This window comes from Eptatretus burgeri, chromosome 16 (genome assembly GCF_056783735.1).
Source record: "Eptatretus burgeri isolate ZD-2024b chromosome 16, Ebu_testis_v1, whole genome shotgun sequence".
Taxonomy (NCBI): domain Eukaryota; kingdom Metazoa; phylum Chordata; class Myxini; order Myxiniformes; family Myxinidae; genus Eptatretus; species Eptatretus burgeri.
Window position 1 is genome coordinate 32372937 of NC_140976.1, and position 16964 is coordinate 32389900.

At 43.4% G+C, this 16964-nt stretch overlaps 1 long non-coding RNA gene across 1 annotated transcript in view; it reads left to right on the top strand.

The window, feature by feature from the left end:
* The window catches only part of LOC147010828 (uncharacterized), a 42720-nt gene extending 26853 nt beyond the window's left edge, over positions 1–15867 (top strand). The window contains exon 4 of the long non-coding RNA XR_015052469.1: positions 15669–15867. This is a non-coding gene — a long non-coding RNA (uncharacterized LOC147010828). The remainder of the gene's footprint in view (positions 1–15668) is intronic.
* Positions 15868–16964: the final 1097 nt, after the last annotated feature.

Here is a 16964-nt window from a genome sequence, read left to right on the forward strand (position 1 = left end):
TTCTGCATTCTTTATAGATTGTTTGTGGTACACATCAAAAACTACGTCGATTTGTTGGCTATTTTCACCTTCATGAAGTGCATGGGCCAGGCAACTGTCTGCAACTTCTGCGAAAGTCTGATTGTCCCCTTTCAAGTGCTGAACTAAACTCATTCCATCGATAATGGTTGCAGATGGTCTAGGGATATTCTCGGCTACCATACCATCATTGGTCAGCGCTTTGGCGAGAGCAGCTTTGTTTGTTTTCCTCAAGGACCCCTCAGATAATTGCTAAGGACCATGGAATGGGTCCCAGAGGGTGTCCTCAGACTTCCTGCAAATCAAGGTGACGGCTCTCAGCCACAAGAATCATGTGGGCGAACAGTTGTCTGTCAGCCTGAAGGATTACCTCTTTACCATCTGCCTTTGTCACACGCTTCTTTTTAATTAGGTTGTTGAAAGTTTTCAGGTTTTGTTTCGAGATTTTGCCGTGGAAGGCTTCAACTGGAGGCGTTGCTTCTAGCTGGTTCTCCTTGAAAGTTTTATATGATTCAGTACCAACCTCACGCGCTCTTGTCAGGTCGTTCTTTATGTCAGGAGTAGCTAGCCGTCCAATTGAAATACTTATAAGCTCAGGCTGGTTTCCGCTCATAGGGTTTACCCAGTCAATCTCAAGCAGATCTACCAGTGCCTTGGTATCAGCATTATCCTTTTGGTTTCGTGGAGCATGTAGATCCGAGTGCGAAAACGTTGGACTTGGTTGTCGCACCATGTCACGCATCTGACGTAATGCTGTGCTGCGATACTCTGCAGTCAGGTAGTATCGGCTTAGGGCTTTGAATCTGAGACTAAACCCTTTCGTACCGCCGGGTGTTTTCATGTCCCTATTGACAGTCTCTTCTATCGTCTGGTCAGCGGGAATTTTACCAAATGGATTTTGTGATCCTCGCTGGACAGAAAAACCTCCATTTAGCATATGAGTGTAGATTTATGGGTGGCTTGTTGGTAACTGGGACATATGAGCATAGTACACTGGTAAATAACGGGCATAGTTGATTTTATCGTAAACAAATGCCCAGGGGATTGCCTCTTTAATGCAGTACAGATGCAAAAGCCAATCTCCCTCTCTTGATGCACGTATCAAACCCAGAAGAATCTCCACCATGTCCAAGTACCACATCCAGAATCTGGCCAAGTCACCATTTCGTCCATCTCGCAGTGCTTGCAAGAATGTTTCAAAGAGATGGAGAATGCGTTTTGCACTAGGCTTATGGAGAACTGTATTGAAGGAGCCTTCGTTGATATCCTCACTCGACTCCTTGATGCAACGGAGGGCATCATCTAAGAGGTGGCAGTCAGCAGTATCATATGTGGTTGTCAACCATGGGAGAAATTCCTTCCATGCCAGTAGTAGTATTGCTTCATAGACCAGCTTGTGAAGTCTAACAGCTCGGTTGTACTGTCGCCATCCTGTCCATCACCGCCTGCACAAAGCCCTCTGCGATTAGGCCAGACTCGACAGCAAGTTCTCGCAGACCAGCATCCTGGAATCGCTTGCCTATGATAGACAGGAAATTCATCATGGTGTGGAAGCCTCCCATGCGGAGAACAAGACCGTGAAATATGTCTGGATGCTTCAAAACGATCGCTGCAGCCTTCGCATAGAGTGCTTGGTCGAATACGAGAACCAAACTTGGAAGCTGTAATTGAACCCGGATTCTTTGAGACTGAGTTAGTATCTCCAAAACCGTAGTAATCTCAGTTGCCGGTGTGTTAATTGTCGGCAAGTAGCTGATCTTGTTCGGACTAATGGTGGTTTCACCCCGTGTCAGGATGTTGAACCCCGTCCAGTTTGGTGCTTGGCGATTCTGCAGGCGAAATAGTACCCAAATTCGATTCTTTCTCTTGGCATCCTCAACCGAATTAAGTGGATACACCTCGAGAGATTTGACAGGTGCCGGACCAACTCATTCTCCAGCATTGTACTGTGGAAGTAGTGATTCTTCTATGTCGATTGATCCTTTTATGCTCTTCACGACAGATGCGCTTGATTCTTTTGGTAAAGGGCCAATAAACCTGTCCTGGATGATAATGCCATTGACGCGATGGGAGGTACCACCACCACTCAGAGTCTCTTCGAGTTTATCTATGTTGTCCCACACGAGAGTAGTAATCATCGAGATCAGAATGTTTGCCGGAAGAATGACATTGTTGGTACTGTCAGACAGCGAATGCAACTTCTGCATACACAGCGCCATCTCTATCTGTTCCATCATGGAGTACGAAATACAGTGTCCAAGGCGGTTGAGAATTTGAATCAGCTCAACGTTTCCTGTAAGACACTTCACAACAAGAGCCATCAAAATATGCTTTGGCGGGCGCTGACGACCATTAGTGACAGCATAGATCAGATCTTGGCCAATCAAACAAATCTGTCTTTTGGCACAACTAGTCACATTTGACTCGCCTTCTTGACCAACTATTAACATTTTCAGAAAGTGTTTCACGGCGTCAGGTATATTTGCAGTTTCGGCTCCAAGCTCTGAGGTTGCGGCAGCCATTCAGTCATTAGTTCCTGCCTTTTTATGTCACCTCGCAATAGCAGGGCGGCCCTTGATAGCTCTGCCATATAATTACTTTGTGTAGCCAGCAATGTTTCAACTTTCGTTCTAAGTTCGATGATGCTGCAGGCAAGTTCGTCCCTTGTCAAGGTGTCAGGGTAAACCAAGACTCTGCGACCGTGGTTTCGGACGAAATGGAGTGACTCACCAAACTCGCTCTCCAATTTTCGACGCATATGTGTCTTAGTTGAGTCGCTGATCTCGTTGAAACCGTACGAGTTCATCAGTGAAATTAAATGGGATGTCAAATCAGTGAGGTGGAGAACCTTTGGATTTGGAAATATTTCGTTCCTGATGAAGTCAAATAACTCTTTGTAAGCGGTAGTTTCAGCTGATTCATAGAGAGTTTCTGCTGATGCCTTACTGGTTGCGGCAATTCCACTGTCCGAGGTAGTCGATGCCTTTGTATACTGCCGGTAGCAGGACCTATGGTAATGTGCTTCAGCTGCAACAATCTCTCGACTGACTATGCTAATAATCTTATTGTCCATTTTTCACACAGCAGCTTGTCTGACAGCTGTGTCCACTCGCAGCTGTTTACACTGCACAAGGGTTTCCTTAGAACGCTGTCCTTTCAAATATTTTGCGACTTTATCACAAAATATGCACTTTGCCTCGTACACGCGAGATGAGACAGCCCCTTGCCTAGGTGTCCCATGTCGGCTGGGTTGCTCGTGTATGTCTGTTTTCTCACGTGTTAGTCTATTGAGGTCCTTTTTGTTGGTAAACACAGAACGGCACCTGCGATGATATTTCACTGGCGCAATCTCTCCTTCGGATAAACCTTTTGCAGCAGATAATGTTTCTCCATGACCTCGAATCTCTGCAGCCTTTAACAGAGTTATCCATGAACCGAAATATATTGGTGACACAAGATCAGTGTCGTCATCAGTGCAATGGATAACACAGTCGGTACGTGGTCGCATTGGGGGAGGCAATGACTCTTCCATGATCAGTCAGTCACCTGAAAAGATAAAAAGATGTAAAAACCCTGTAATATTTAAATACACTTCACAATGGTTTCTCCACAAAATTACTGTTGCCATGGAAACGTCAGTCCAGTTCAACTTATTGATTGCCATAAGAGAGAATTCATATAAATTGTTAGCCAAAATGGACTTTTGATATATGGTACGATTGAAAAATCTTTAAAAGCAAAGACTTCTCAAAATCTCTGCTTTGACAATCCTATCGAGGAATGCAATTGAATAGTTGATGGTTTCACCCTAAAACGAGATAGTTTGTTGACAACCTGCCCTATACATTGAAATAAACAACTTTCTGTGTGCATCAGGGTGGTTTTAGCCTCCATATCTCTGAAAAAATATTATTTCACTTGCAAGCGATGAATATTTCAACTTTTACCATCAAACGTGTTTACCCACAAAATTGATCGTTTCCATGGCAACGCCAATCTATTTGAACTAGGTAACTCGTACAACCTATACTAGTACATGTAAAGTGATATATAAATACATGTAGACTTTGAATACTCTGTGAAGTTGATAAAATAAAAACAGTCCTCTTATCTCAAAAAACGGGGTTTTCTGTCAGATTAGCAAGAAATGCAATTCAAAATGTGATGTTTTTACCCTAAAACGATATATTTATCTTAAACCTATCCTCATACTATGGAATTTACAAACTGCCCTGATGCATCGGGATGTTTAATCGTTTAAATGGTTCAAAAATCATTTTTCATTTCTGAGATATGAATTTTTAAAGTTTCACTATCAAAAACCATGTTTTTGTTTTTTTTACCCTAAAATGGTTGTTGCCATGGTAACCGATGATTGAAACCCAACACAAAGCACACCAAAAATGGTTGTATTTTACATAGCTATTTATTCCAAGTCTCAAATATGTTGTTTTGTCGCAGATATTTTTTCTACAGTTGAAATTTCAAAAAACACGATTTTACCCCAAAAATGCCTTTTTCCCCAAAAAACTACAATGAAGCTACCGATTTGGAGTGGCAATCATACCCAAAAAGTTGGCCCAGACAAAGATCTTTCCAAAAAGTACAGTCAACCTTTGCCACCCGAGATGGTAATGATCACCCATCTGGCCCATGGCCTATAAAAAACAAGGACAAATGTGTCCAAGAGCTGCATCCTAAAGGTTTTGTCTTCACCAGAAAAAGAATAATAAGAAGAGAGGAAAAAAAAAACTTCCGATATTTCGTCACGTGCCTTGACGGAGCCAATAGCGAGACCCGTCCTGGACGATCGTTGTTCATGTCGAGAAAAGAGTGTATTTACGAAATAACTACTATACACATTAAATGGAATAATCTTTAAATAGTAACGTGAACTTTTCGAAACTTTAAAGCAAATGTCCGAATATATTTAAAAGTTGATGATAGACGCATTCAAAAGGCACCCTCAATGCGAGGATGTGTACAGGTGTTTAGTATTTAAGGAGATCCAGATCCCGTATATAAAAGAGCCAAATCCGAAAGGTTTTGTCTTCACAAGAAGAAGAACAACGCCGAGCTCTCTTAGAGCCACATCTCGCTTGATGCCTTTGGAGCAACACGGTGGTAGCAGCTCAACGGTCCAGTGCTCAGTGGTGCGCTCCCACACAGTGCACCATAAAACAATTGCCAGCAGATGGCGATGCATCACAGAGCACACCGACTCCGTTAGAGGAGTGCAAATGTAGCTCTCGATCGATGGCATCTACCATCAATGATCCCACGGGATATCCTCAAGGGTAGACTTTCGAAATGGTACCGTGCAGCCAAATAGATCCAGCCAAGTAATTATCGGTCGCAATGAAACATGGATACCAATAGATCGGTGTATAAGTTAGTGAGATGTGGATAAAACTCTAAAGAACGTACTTTAAACATGAAGGTACCACCAATCGGTTGTCACATCCCAGCAGGTATTTAGGCGATTGGTTTTATTTAGTCGGTGCTGCCTTCATTTTTGAACATGGCTCAAACAACCAGTAATATTTTGTGAAATAAAAATGTATTTCTGGTGAATGAGAGAAATGAAATCGAATATTGTCGGCTTTTGAAGATAAATGTTTTCGGTAGTGTTTAACTAGACTATGAGTCAATAGCGTATTTGATTTCGTGCCGCACTAACTCCTCCCCCTCACACGATATGAACGGTCCTCGACCTCCCGGTGCAATGCCAGTGATCTCTACCGTTCACCGACTGGCATTTGCGCATTATGACGTATTCGTTTCCCGAGGAACAATGAATGTCTGCAGAGCATTGATTCACATCCTGGTATGAAATGCTTGCCTGAAGCCCAATTAAACTTGATTCCAACAGCAGCGCCAAGGCCTACAACTCCTATCGTGCTCCATGGCCTTTGTAAAACATATATATATATATATATATATATATAAATATATAAAACATGTCTGTAAAACATATATATATATATTTTTTTTTAATCCCATTCTAAATACTGCTCGGCGTTGTGTCATCATTGTTAATATTCGCCGTGATCCTATCTTTGTGGCTTTATAAACATAGATTATTCATGTACATTTCATGTGTGCATCTTGTAGCAATGCGTGGTGATTCATGTACGAACCGCACGTGACAGATACTAATCGTGTAATCATTCAGTGTCGGTAATACTCCATTACTCTCGTCGATTGACTGATTTCCGTCCATACAAGCTTCATTCATGACGCCACAAACCATTTAAGGGCACAAAGAGGGAAAATATAACTGGGTATCTCGCATGGGAATCTATCTATTTTGAATCGAGTGGGTATCTATTTTGAGTGGGTTTATCTGTCTACAGTTGGTATTCATCTCGAGTGGGTATCTATTTTGAGTAGGTATATCTGTCTTGAGTGGGTATATCTGTCTTGAGTGGGTATTCATTTTGAGTGGGTATCTATTTTGAGTGGGTATCTGTCTCGAGTGGGTATCTATTTTGAGTGGGTATATCTATTTTGAGTGGGTATATCTGTCTACAGTGGGTAGTCATCTCGAGTGGGTATTCATCTTGTGCGAGTATCTATCTCGAATGGGTATTTATCTCGAGTGGGTATATCCGTCTTGAATGGGTATCTATTTCGAGTGGGTATATCTGTCTCGAGTGGGTATTCATCTCGAGTGGGTATTTATCTTGTGTGAGTATCTCTCTCGAATCGGTATTTATCTCGAGTGGGTATCTATTTTGAGTGGGTATATCTATATCGAGTGTGAGAATGGTAAATCGCCATTGTGCAGACCATGGTGCCTCACAGCTCGTTCCATCCGATCAGTGTCCCTTGCCCTGGAAGAGCCACAGCTTGCCTGAAGCCCAATTAAACTTGATTCCAACAGCAGTGCCTAGAACCCATCATCATAGATCTCCCCAAAGACGAGGCGCAGAAAAACAATGCGATTAAAATGGCACACAGGATGCAATAAAATATATCCTGTGGGTATCACTCAGAGAGTGCAGCTTTCGCAACATCGACTGAAGTCATAGGAATCAGTTATATCAGGCAGCCTGACAAGGTATGCTTTGTCGCTCGCACTGCAGGTTTTACCCTCAAGAATAAAATGCAAGGAATGAAATCAAGTGATGGTGTGACAGCGTAAGTGTAGGAGGTAGAAAGGTGAAAAGAGATTTTGAGGGGACAGAAATAAAATGATTATAGGGAACAGGTTATATGGGGGGGGGGGGGAAATAAAATGATCATAGGGGACAGGTTATATGGGGGGGGGGGAAATAAAATGATCATAGGGGACAGGTTATATGGGGGGATAAAAATTTAAAATGATGATTACAGGGAACATATGCAGAGGGTGGGAGTAGGATTAAGGGGATGGCTATAGTCATTTTAAGGGAGACTGGGATTTTTCAATGTCCACAAAAGACACGCTGGCAGGACAGTCGGTTTGCATCCTCATATGAGAGTGGGGAAAGGGGGGTGGCGAGGGAGGGAGGGAGGTAGAAGGGGCCCTTCTCTCACACAGCTTCAGAATGGCATTTTTTAATTAATTCCGTCCATGTTGGGAATCATACCCAGTTCAATCACACAGTACATAAGCTACCATACTGCCCCTAAATGTACCAAAACAGTCCGTCACAAATAGGGTGTCTATTTACATGATTAAGAAACTTTATCGAAGCTTTCAGTTATTTTTAATCCACAGTCAGGGTTCAGGAGGGGCAAAAGTGCTCACAAACAGTGGGTAAGATAATCACATCGACATTTAGTGTATAATAATGGGTCATTGGGACCAACCGTTGTGTGGGCATTTGCCATTGTGAGGAGACAGAAGAAACGCTTCCATGGTGTTTAAAAATAAAATCTATCCTAATAAACGTCTGTGAGTGTGTGTGTATGTGTGTCCTCCATAACTCCAAGTCCATGAAACCAAGCAGCCTGAATCTTTGTATGCATACTGAGGGAACTCTAAGGGAGTACAGGAATGAAAATTGGGTATTTGGCTTAAATAAAACACCCCTTTTGAAGATAATTTGAAGAAGCCTTATTTAATTATATCCTTGGTCAGCTCCTGAGTCAGCCCTCTGTCAGCTTGCTGGGGTCTTAATTCGCCATTTTGTTCGGCCTGCTCAACAATGCCTTGAATTGGAACAGACCGCAATGGTTTCTTAACGCTAAAGCGCTCAATGTTTTTTTTTCTTCACTTTCCTCACTCGTATCATTGAATGCCTGATTATCATACCTACGAATCACCGTATACACCCCAATGCTTATAAATGCCTGGAGACGCCAGTGTTCATCGTGGCTTTATTTCATTTCCACACATGTGATAATCTCTAGAATCTCTGAACCTGAGCCAAATTTCAAAATTTAAACTGCGGAATTGACCTTAGCAGCAGTTGCTATCCTGGAACGGCCTACGTGTCCTGCTTCGCGAATAAGAATGCTCCAGGCAGTCTAACCAACATTTGTAGAGTTTCAAATCACCTTTTCTTTAATTTGAAATACGACAAATGCGTCAATAAAAAACCATGCCCTTTCCAGATACATGCATATGTCCTGCCATACAATGGAAGAGTGTACTTGCCCTCTGCAGCAGAGATGATGCAACACATGGGCAGAGAATAAATATGCATGAAGCAAGACATGCATGGAACATAATATACATTTTACATTCAAACTTTGTTAAATCACACTCCTCACCTGGTTTTTATATAAACCACAACAGCAATTTATTGAGCAAAGAGAATTGTGTGAACACGAGAACCAGGGTAGCCATCTTGGCTTGAAATATCATCAAAGTGTTGTTGAACATTTGTCAAAAATGAAATAAACTGACCTCATAATACATCATATACAGTCACTAAATTTATGCACCAGACAATGGCTAACGGATAGGGACATAGTGGAAAATAATATGAGAATATGAAATTCACAATTGCTGGTATAAACAGTATGACCTCAGTTATGGGTCGCGGGTAGATATGGGGTTTGCTGTCCTTCATGATGTGGATTCGCACTTTTCGAACCCAACCATCTGCGCTGGGCTCAATCATGCAATAGGACCAATCAATCCTGTGAACATCCACCTTTAGCAGAACTATATCACTGATGCAAAGGTTGCGTTTCTTGACTTTCCACCATGTATGGGACTGCGGGGTCAGAAGACATTCTTCGTGTCATTGTGACCAGAAGGTATTTGCCAAATGCTGTACACGACACCAATGATATCCAAAGATAGCTGCAGGATGACCAAAATCACCTGATAGCGCAGGAAGAGGCATTGGCTTGAAATTCCACTCTGACGAGCGTGTGAAACGTTGTCGTCCCAATGAATGTTCAAGCGAGGTAGCCAATGTAGCAATGGAAAGAAACTCTGGATCATTAACCAACTCTAAAGCAGGCAAAGTGGGTTTCATGGGTATTTCGGAATCCCAGGGAGATCTTGGAAAGTCTTGGTGTTCCTCACACACATAGAAACAATGAAACAATTGCTCTACATTGGCTATGATGGTGAAGGGTTCCTGGCTGAAGAGTGATAATACTCCACGAAGACTATGGACCAGGTCTCAACCAGGAAGTAGTGCCTTATTTAGCGAGACATCACAAAAAATAGCATGTCCGTCAAACACCACATGAATATTGTCAGGTTTGTGTGGATGGAATACTTTGTGGGAGTACCTCCTGTGCAGCTGCCATTCACAGGGCAGCTCACAGGATGATGGGATTGGGGCAAAGCCTTCAAGACCCCCACTCTTTGATGATAGGAGGAAAAAAAACACCACTGCAATCTGACCTGGGGTAACCTTCCCAGGTCAGATTGCAGTGGTGTGTGTCGGAGTGGTGCTGAGGTGTCATCCACCAGACGGCGGACTCCTTGGGTTAACCTGAGGTGGTCCCTTCGGGTGGGTGCCTGGAATGTCCCATCCCTAAAAGAGGATGATCACCTGTCTCTGTTATCATCTGAGCTCGAGCATTTGAACATCGGTATTGCAGCACTCGCTGAGGTTCAGAGACCAGATAGTGACAATATCATTGCGGGTGGTTACACCTACTATTGGTCTGGTCATCCTGATGGTTACCATGCCCAAAGAGTTGCTGCAGCTGTGTTCAATAAGTTGACTCCAATGATAATTGAGGTAACACCGGTCAACAGGCATATTACGAGATGAAGGATTAGTCACTCTTTGGGTGTCATTTCCCTGGTCTCTGTTTACGCTCCGACTGAGGCGAGTCATCCAACCGTGAATGATGCATTCTATGCCACGCTCGAGTCTGTGGTTGATCAGTGCCTCAGATGAGATACACTTCTAGTCTTGGGGGATTTCAATGCATCGACTGGAAATGATACGGATGGTTATGAGACGTGTGTTGGTCCCCATGGGTCTGGAATGGTGAACCAGAATAGCACTAAGGTCCTTGACTTTGCAATAGATCATGGACTTAGGGTGGCTGGTTCATGGTTTCAGCACCCACAATCTCATTGCTGGACTTGGTATTCCAACGCTGGCGGTGTGGCAAAGGAGATTGGCCATGTCCTCGTTTATGGTCGCTGGAGGATGATCCAGAACTGCAGGGTCTACCGGAGTGCTCAGTTCCTCATTACTGACCACCGGCTTGTGGTAGCAACTCTGAAGTTGCAGCTTAAATCTGGGAGAATGGTACCATCCCAGCCTAGGCTGGATGTTGGCAAGCTCAAGGATGAGAGCGTAGCTGAGGAGTTTGCGAACAGGCTGAGTAGGGATTTGGGGGTCTGGGTGCTTGGAGGGAATCCTGAAGAGTTGTGGAGTGCTTTCAAGAATGGCATCCTTGATGTTGCCGGTGGATGTCTTGGAACTCACTGGAGGGTGAAGAAGAATTTTGTCTCTCAAGGGACACTGGATACCATGACCAGAGTTGCAGGGCCAGGCTTAATAGCAGAGCTGAGCTGTTCAGGGAGTTGAGGCGTAAACTGTATGTATGCGGAGGGTGGACAAGGAGTTCTATGTGCGAGGAATCTGTGAGGGGGTACAGCATCAATGTTGGTCAAGTGATTCTCATCCAGGTTACAGGGGAATTCGCGCATTGCATTCTTTCAAGCCCGTCCCTCGGTCAACTGCAGTTAAAGCGGAGGGTGGTGTGCTCTTGACAGAAGAGTCCGAAGTGAAGGCCCGCTGGGATGGTTACTTTGAGCGGTTGTACCAGGCTGATCCCCCAGCTGTTGAGTTGGATGTCAGGGGTGTTACAATCCCTGTTTCTGAACCTCCAATCAACTGTGATCCAACTTCGTTTGTGGAAACACAGGCTGTGGTGAACTGGTTAAATTGAGTGAAGCTCTGGGGATCTGTGGCACCGATGCTGAACTTCTTAAGACTGGTGGAATTGCTGCACTCATGCCATTGCATGCAGTTCTGTGCTCTGCCAGGAACACAGGCATCATCCCAACTGACTGGAGGAGGGGCTTTGTTGTCCCTCTTTGGAAAGGGATGGGTGATCGCCAGGACTGCAACAACTACCGATTGTTGACACTGCTCTCAGTGCCGAGCAAAGTCTTTGCTTGGATAATTCTTGATTGGGTTCACCACCATTTGCTTGAGCACCAGCGCCCAGAGCAGTCAGGCTTTACACCAAAAAGGTCAACTATTGATTGTATCCTTGCCCTTCGGGTCCTCACCAAACACAGACGAGTTTCAGCAGGGACTGCTTGCAGCCGATGTTGATTTCTGAAAAGCATTAGATTCAGTGAATCGGGATGCCCTCTGGAATAATCTTGGTCTTTGTGGGGTGCCACCAAAACTGATGAATCTGATGTCTTAACTTTACTCTGGCACTGAGAGTGCTGTGATATGTGGTGATACCATCTCTGATTTATTAACCTCCGCCATCGAAGATCGGAAGTTACTGTTTTCACCCCTTTCTGTTTGTTTGTTTGTGAACAGTATTACGGAAAAACTCCTCGACTGATTTCGACGAAACTTGGTGGGGGGTTAGGTATGGTCCAAGGATCATGCCATTAGATTTTGGACTTTGTCCCCCCACCCTCCCAAAAAAAAATTGTTAGAGAAAAAAAATTTTTTTTTTTGCATTTCTACATGTTTTAAGTGATTTCCAACCCCCCCCCCAAAAAAAAATGTTGGAGAAAAGAACTATAACTCTGTCAGCACTGTTAACATATTTAATGAATAAGATATAAGGTTCACTTGAGTGACCCAGCAGTATTGGTGGCGGAGGTTTTGCACTCTCCCGAGTGCTCCCTCTCGAGTTTACATTTGTGACTGGAGTTCATCAGGGGTGTGTGTTGGCCCCCACACTTTTCAGCGCTGGTATGGACTGGATTCTGGGGAGGATGTCGAAAAGATCAAGCTGCCGTGCATAATTTGGGAATGTCAAGATCTCCGAGCTTGATTTCGCAGATGATGCAGTCATCTTTGCAGAAACTCTGGATATCCTTTTGGGGGCCCTCAAGGTGCTGGATGAGGAGTTGGAGCCACTGGGATTACGGGTTTCCTTTCTAATACGCAGGCTTTCAATGACATCTTTGATGCTGCCATCTTTTCTGTACCTGTTTGTGTTGAGGATGTTGAGGTCGTAGAGAGATTCACTTTCCTTGGCAGGGATATTCATGTCTCAGCTGACTGTGAGCCAGAGGTCAGTAAACATCTGGGTTGGGCCTGGGGAGTCATGGATTCACTGGATCATGGAGTGTTGTGGTGTCAGTACCTGTGCAGGGGGACGAAACTCCGAGTCTTCCGGTCCTTCATGCTTCCAGTCTTGCTTTATGGATGTGAGACTTGGAATCTAACCAGGGATCTGAGACAGACACTTAATTCCTTTGGTACCAGGTCTCTTCGGAGAATCCTTGGCTATCACTGGTCAGACTTTGTGTCCAATGAGCAGATGCCTAAAGAGACTCAAAGGAGATTTGTTACCTGCATAGTCCATGAGGGTCAGCTGCAGCTGTACGGACATGTGGCTCGTTTTCTTCACGCTGATCCTGCTCACCAGATTCTCTCAGCGAGGGAGCCTCATGAGTGGAGGAGGCCGATGGGCTGACCACATGCCTCATAGTTGCAGAACGTTGATCAGCATCTTAAGTAGATGGGGATGGGCCAAGCATTTGCCTGGGGATGGCCAAAAGAAGGCCCCTGGAGTACCGGCGGAAATTGGATGCAGCAACGCGCTGCTCTGGTGCTCCCTTTTGCAGATAATTAACAGCCTTATTTAATTATATCCTTCATCAGGCGATCCTTGGCCACCTCGCTGTCTGGGGTCCAAAGGCATTTCCTGGATAACCTCGCTGGGGTCTGAAGCAGCCATGTTTTTTGGCCTGCTCGACCATGCTTTGACTTGGAACAGGCCACAACGATTTCTTAACGACAAGGTTATTTTTTCACTTTCCTCACTCATATTATCAAATTCCTGTTCATCATAGCTATGAATCTCTGTATACATCACTTTTGTAAGTACTATAGTTTTCAAATTAGGAGCCTGGAGCGATTTCATGCATTATATGATACAATTTACCCCGTTCTACTCTCACAGACTAATTAAAGTATATCATCGAAATATTATTTCGGTTTTGGGGATTGGATATCGTGCGGACCAAAGAAGTGTTGAAACCTGTTGTGAAATCTCATAATTTAAAGATATAACGAGTCTTCTAACTAATCCGATATACCTATTTACTTTAAGCAAGCAAGGCTATGTTCTCTCCTCCATAGATACACAAGAAAATGTGAAATTTCCAAAGCATTAAACTTATCTTTTTCTATTGCTTGGAGAATTATATTGAGTGAACATAAAATTTAGGAATGTGCCAAAATTAACCAGCTTCATTGAGCTATATGATTCACTGCTCAACCTCACTCCCTGTCTCCAGAGGGACTGCCTATCCATTGCGTCTGCCAGATCTGTGTCTATATTTTCGTAGGTTTGTGAGGTGCTCAACAGGGAATCAAAGCAAATCTGGTAAAAAAAAACGGATGTTTAAAAAAAAAGTTATAACGTTTGTGTTATATATATATATATATATATATATATATATATATATATATATATATATATATATATATATATATATATATATGTAAAAAACGATGTACCACATGATGCGTGCATGGATGAGCAGGCAAGATGATGGATTATCTGCAATGTTTATTTCATGGCGATTTAACTTTGTGATTGTCTCCAGAGTTGTTCTGCATTAAGCTGCAATTTTTTTGTGGATAAAGTCATTATTTGAACGAATTCATTTATTTCATTAACTGCTGCATGTGCGGTGAAGACCGGCTTGAAAGGTAAAGGGATCCTATATGATATGCAGCGACAGCCTGGCCAACTGTTCCTTATCAACCATTTCATTGGAATGCTTGCATGAGTGCTTAAGCCACTTGCCGAACGCCTTACAGTCAATTGTGGTACCGCGCTACGTCCATGTGAGCAAATAGTTCAATCACTGCGGACGCTTTTGCCCACCACATAATTTCGAGCAAGTGGTTCGTGCCTCGTCGCCCAAAGTGAATGGTTCTTGCTACATCACCCTGTGTGAGTGCTTCGTGCTCCAGCACCCTGACAAGTGGTTCGTGCTCAATCACCCTGAGCAATTGGTTCATGCTCCATCACCCTGAGTGAGTTGTGAAATAACACCCGATTTCCGAGTGGTTTGCTGTATTAACGTGTTTTCTAAATTACTGAGCCAAATTTTTTTTTCCCACCCATCACATGCAGCTGTTTATAAAGATTAATGTTTGTGAACATATCCTTGAAATGTCTCTATAAATGCAACATTGTTTTTTGGTGAAAGCTATGAATGGTTTTTAGGTTGTTGCCGATCTCAACCGTGTGTGTGTGTGTGTGTGTGTGTGTGTGTGTGTGTGTGTGTGTGTGTGTGTGTGTGTGTGTGTGTGTGTTTGTGTTGTTCATAAAGCATATATTTCTCTCTCTCTCTCTCTCTCTCTCTCTCTCTCTCTCTCTCTCTCTCTCTCTCTCTCTCTCTCTCTCTCTCTCTCTCTCTCTCTCTCTCTCTCTCTCTCTCTCTCTCTCTCTCTCTCTCTCTCTCTCTCTCTCTCTCTCTCTCTCTCTCTCTCTCTCTCTCTCTCTCTCTCTCTCTCTCTCTCTCTCTCTCTCTCTCTCTCTCTCTCTCTCTCTCTCTCTCTCTCTCTACATATATATATATATATATATCGCATCCTTGCTCTACCTCCTCCCAATACAGTGCAGCATCTTCCTCCCACACCTCCCTCACTCTATCTCTGGACATATCCAAGTGGTGTTTGTCTCCGATCAGCTTGGCTCCAGAGGCGTCCGGGCAGTGTTTGTCTCTGGACTTGTCCGGGTGGTAATTAACGCTCTACCGCACATCTGCCTTCCCTTCCCTCACTTCTCTTCGCTCCCCCACCCCTCCTCGCTCCCCTCCCTCCTCTCTCCTCTCTTCCCACTCTCTCCCCCACCTTTCTCCCTCTTTTTCTCCCTCTCCTCTTCAGTATTCCCATCAGCGAAGCGATGGGTGCTATTTGCTTCTAAATAATAAATTGCAACCATAATATTTCTCAATCCCTGCAAAAATGGAAAATACTTTATTGATTAAAGTTGTGGTTGCTTCATGCAGCATCATTAACATTTAAAGGCCACCACAGAGATTTGTAATACTTTCTATCTATACTCTTTTTCAGCATTCATTTGGTTGGCCTCTGTTAAGATTCACATCTGAGCCACAGACCTCATCATGGCTGGGACGGTGTTAATTTGTCCACTGTTTACATTGCATTTCATGAAAAAGTACATTGATGTTGTTGAAGATTCTTTCCCTGTACCAAATTAATCAGCCTTGCTTGAATCACTGTTCAAAAAAAATAAAAATAAACATTTGATGCAACGTAGCACCTTTGGGGCCAATTTTAAATTCCATTAAGCCTAAGTTCCTGCGGGACAAAAATGCCGTGATTGTAATACAAGCATCTGAGGCATAAATCTCACAATGCCGAGGATCCAAAGGTTGAAGGACAAAGCACTTGTCAGCTTACATCGAGCAATGATTGTGATGCTTGTTCCGAATTATTATTTGGTTTAAGGTGCATGGATGACCTTTATAGAGGTCATCTATTTATTAAGGATGCCTTGGGTAGGGAAGGCTGAGTTAAGATAATTGAAATTGGAAAAAGACAAGTGGGAAGGATTGGAGAGAGAAAAAGGTGAGGGAGGGTTGTGAGGATTGGGGATAAAATGGAAACAAGATGGAGAGGTGAGGAAAGAGGCTTGAGGATAGTACTGTGTAGGGGTTGAGGAAGGTCAACATGTCCACCATTTTATAGATGTAAATTGCAAACCCTATTTCTTCGTTACACCTTCTGAAACCTGCAAATGGAGATAACAACCAACACACACACACACACACACACACACACACACACACACACACACACACACACACACACACACACACACACACACACCAAAAGTAAAAATGTAACAGCAAGCCGAAGAACCTCATGGTGTTTTTCAAAATTAAGAGAGTTGGACAAATCGTCAATCAACAATTCAGGATAAAACACCTGTTGTTTTTGAGAATGAAAGCATAACTCTCACATAAGGGAGCTATCAAAGTGTGTGTGTGTGTGTGTGTGTGTGTGTGTGTGTGTGTGTGTGTGTGTGTGTGTGTGTGTGTGTGTGTGTGTGTGTGTGTGTGTGTGTGTGTGTGTGTGTAAAGAAAACGAGGGGGAAAGGCAAAGGAGGTGGAGAGGAATAGAAACTGGAGTGTATCCTGGTGAGGCTCAAACATTCCACCATACTGAATAAAAGATATCCTCGAAAGCCATAAATGTTGGAATGGGTATTTCCATTACATGCGCGGCCAATTCACTGACATGTATTTTATTAATGTTCATATGCAGTGTGTTCATTTAAAGGAACATCTATTTATTAATACAATTCCTTTCCATTTCCTCCCCAACTTAAAGCCTGGTGTTGGC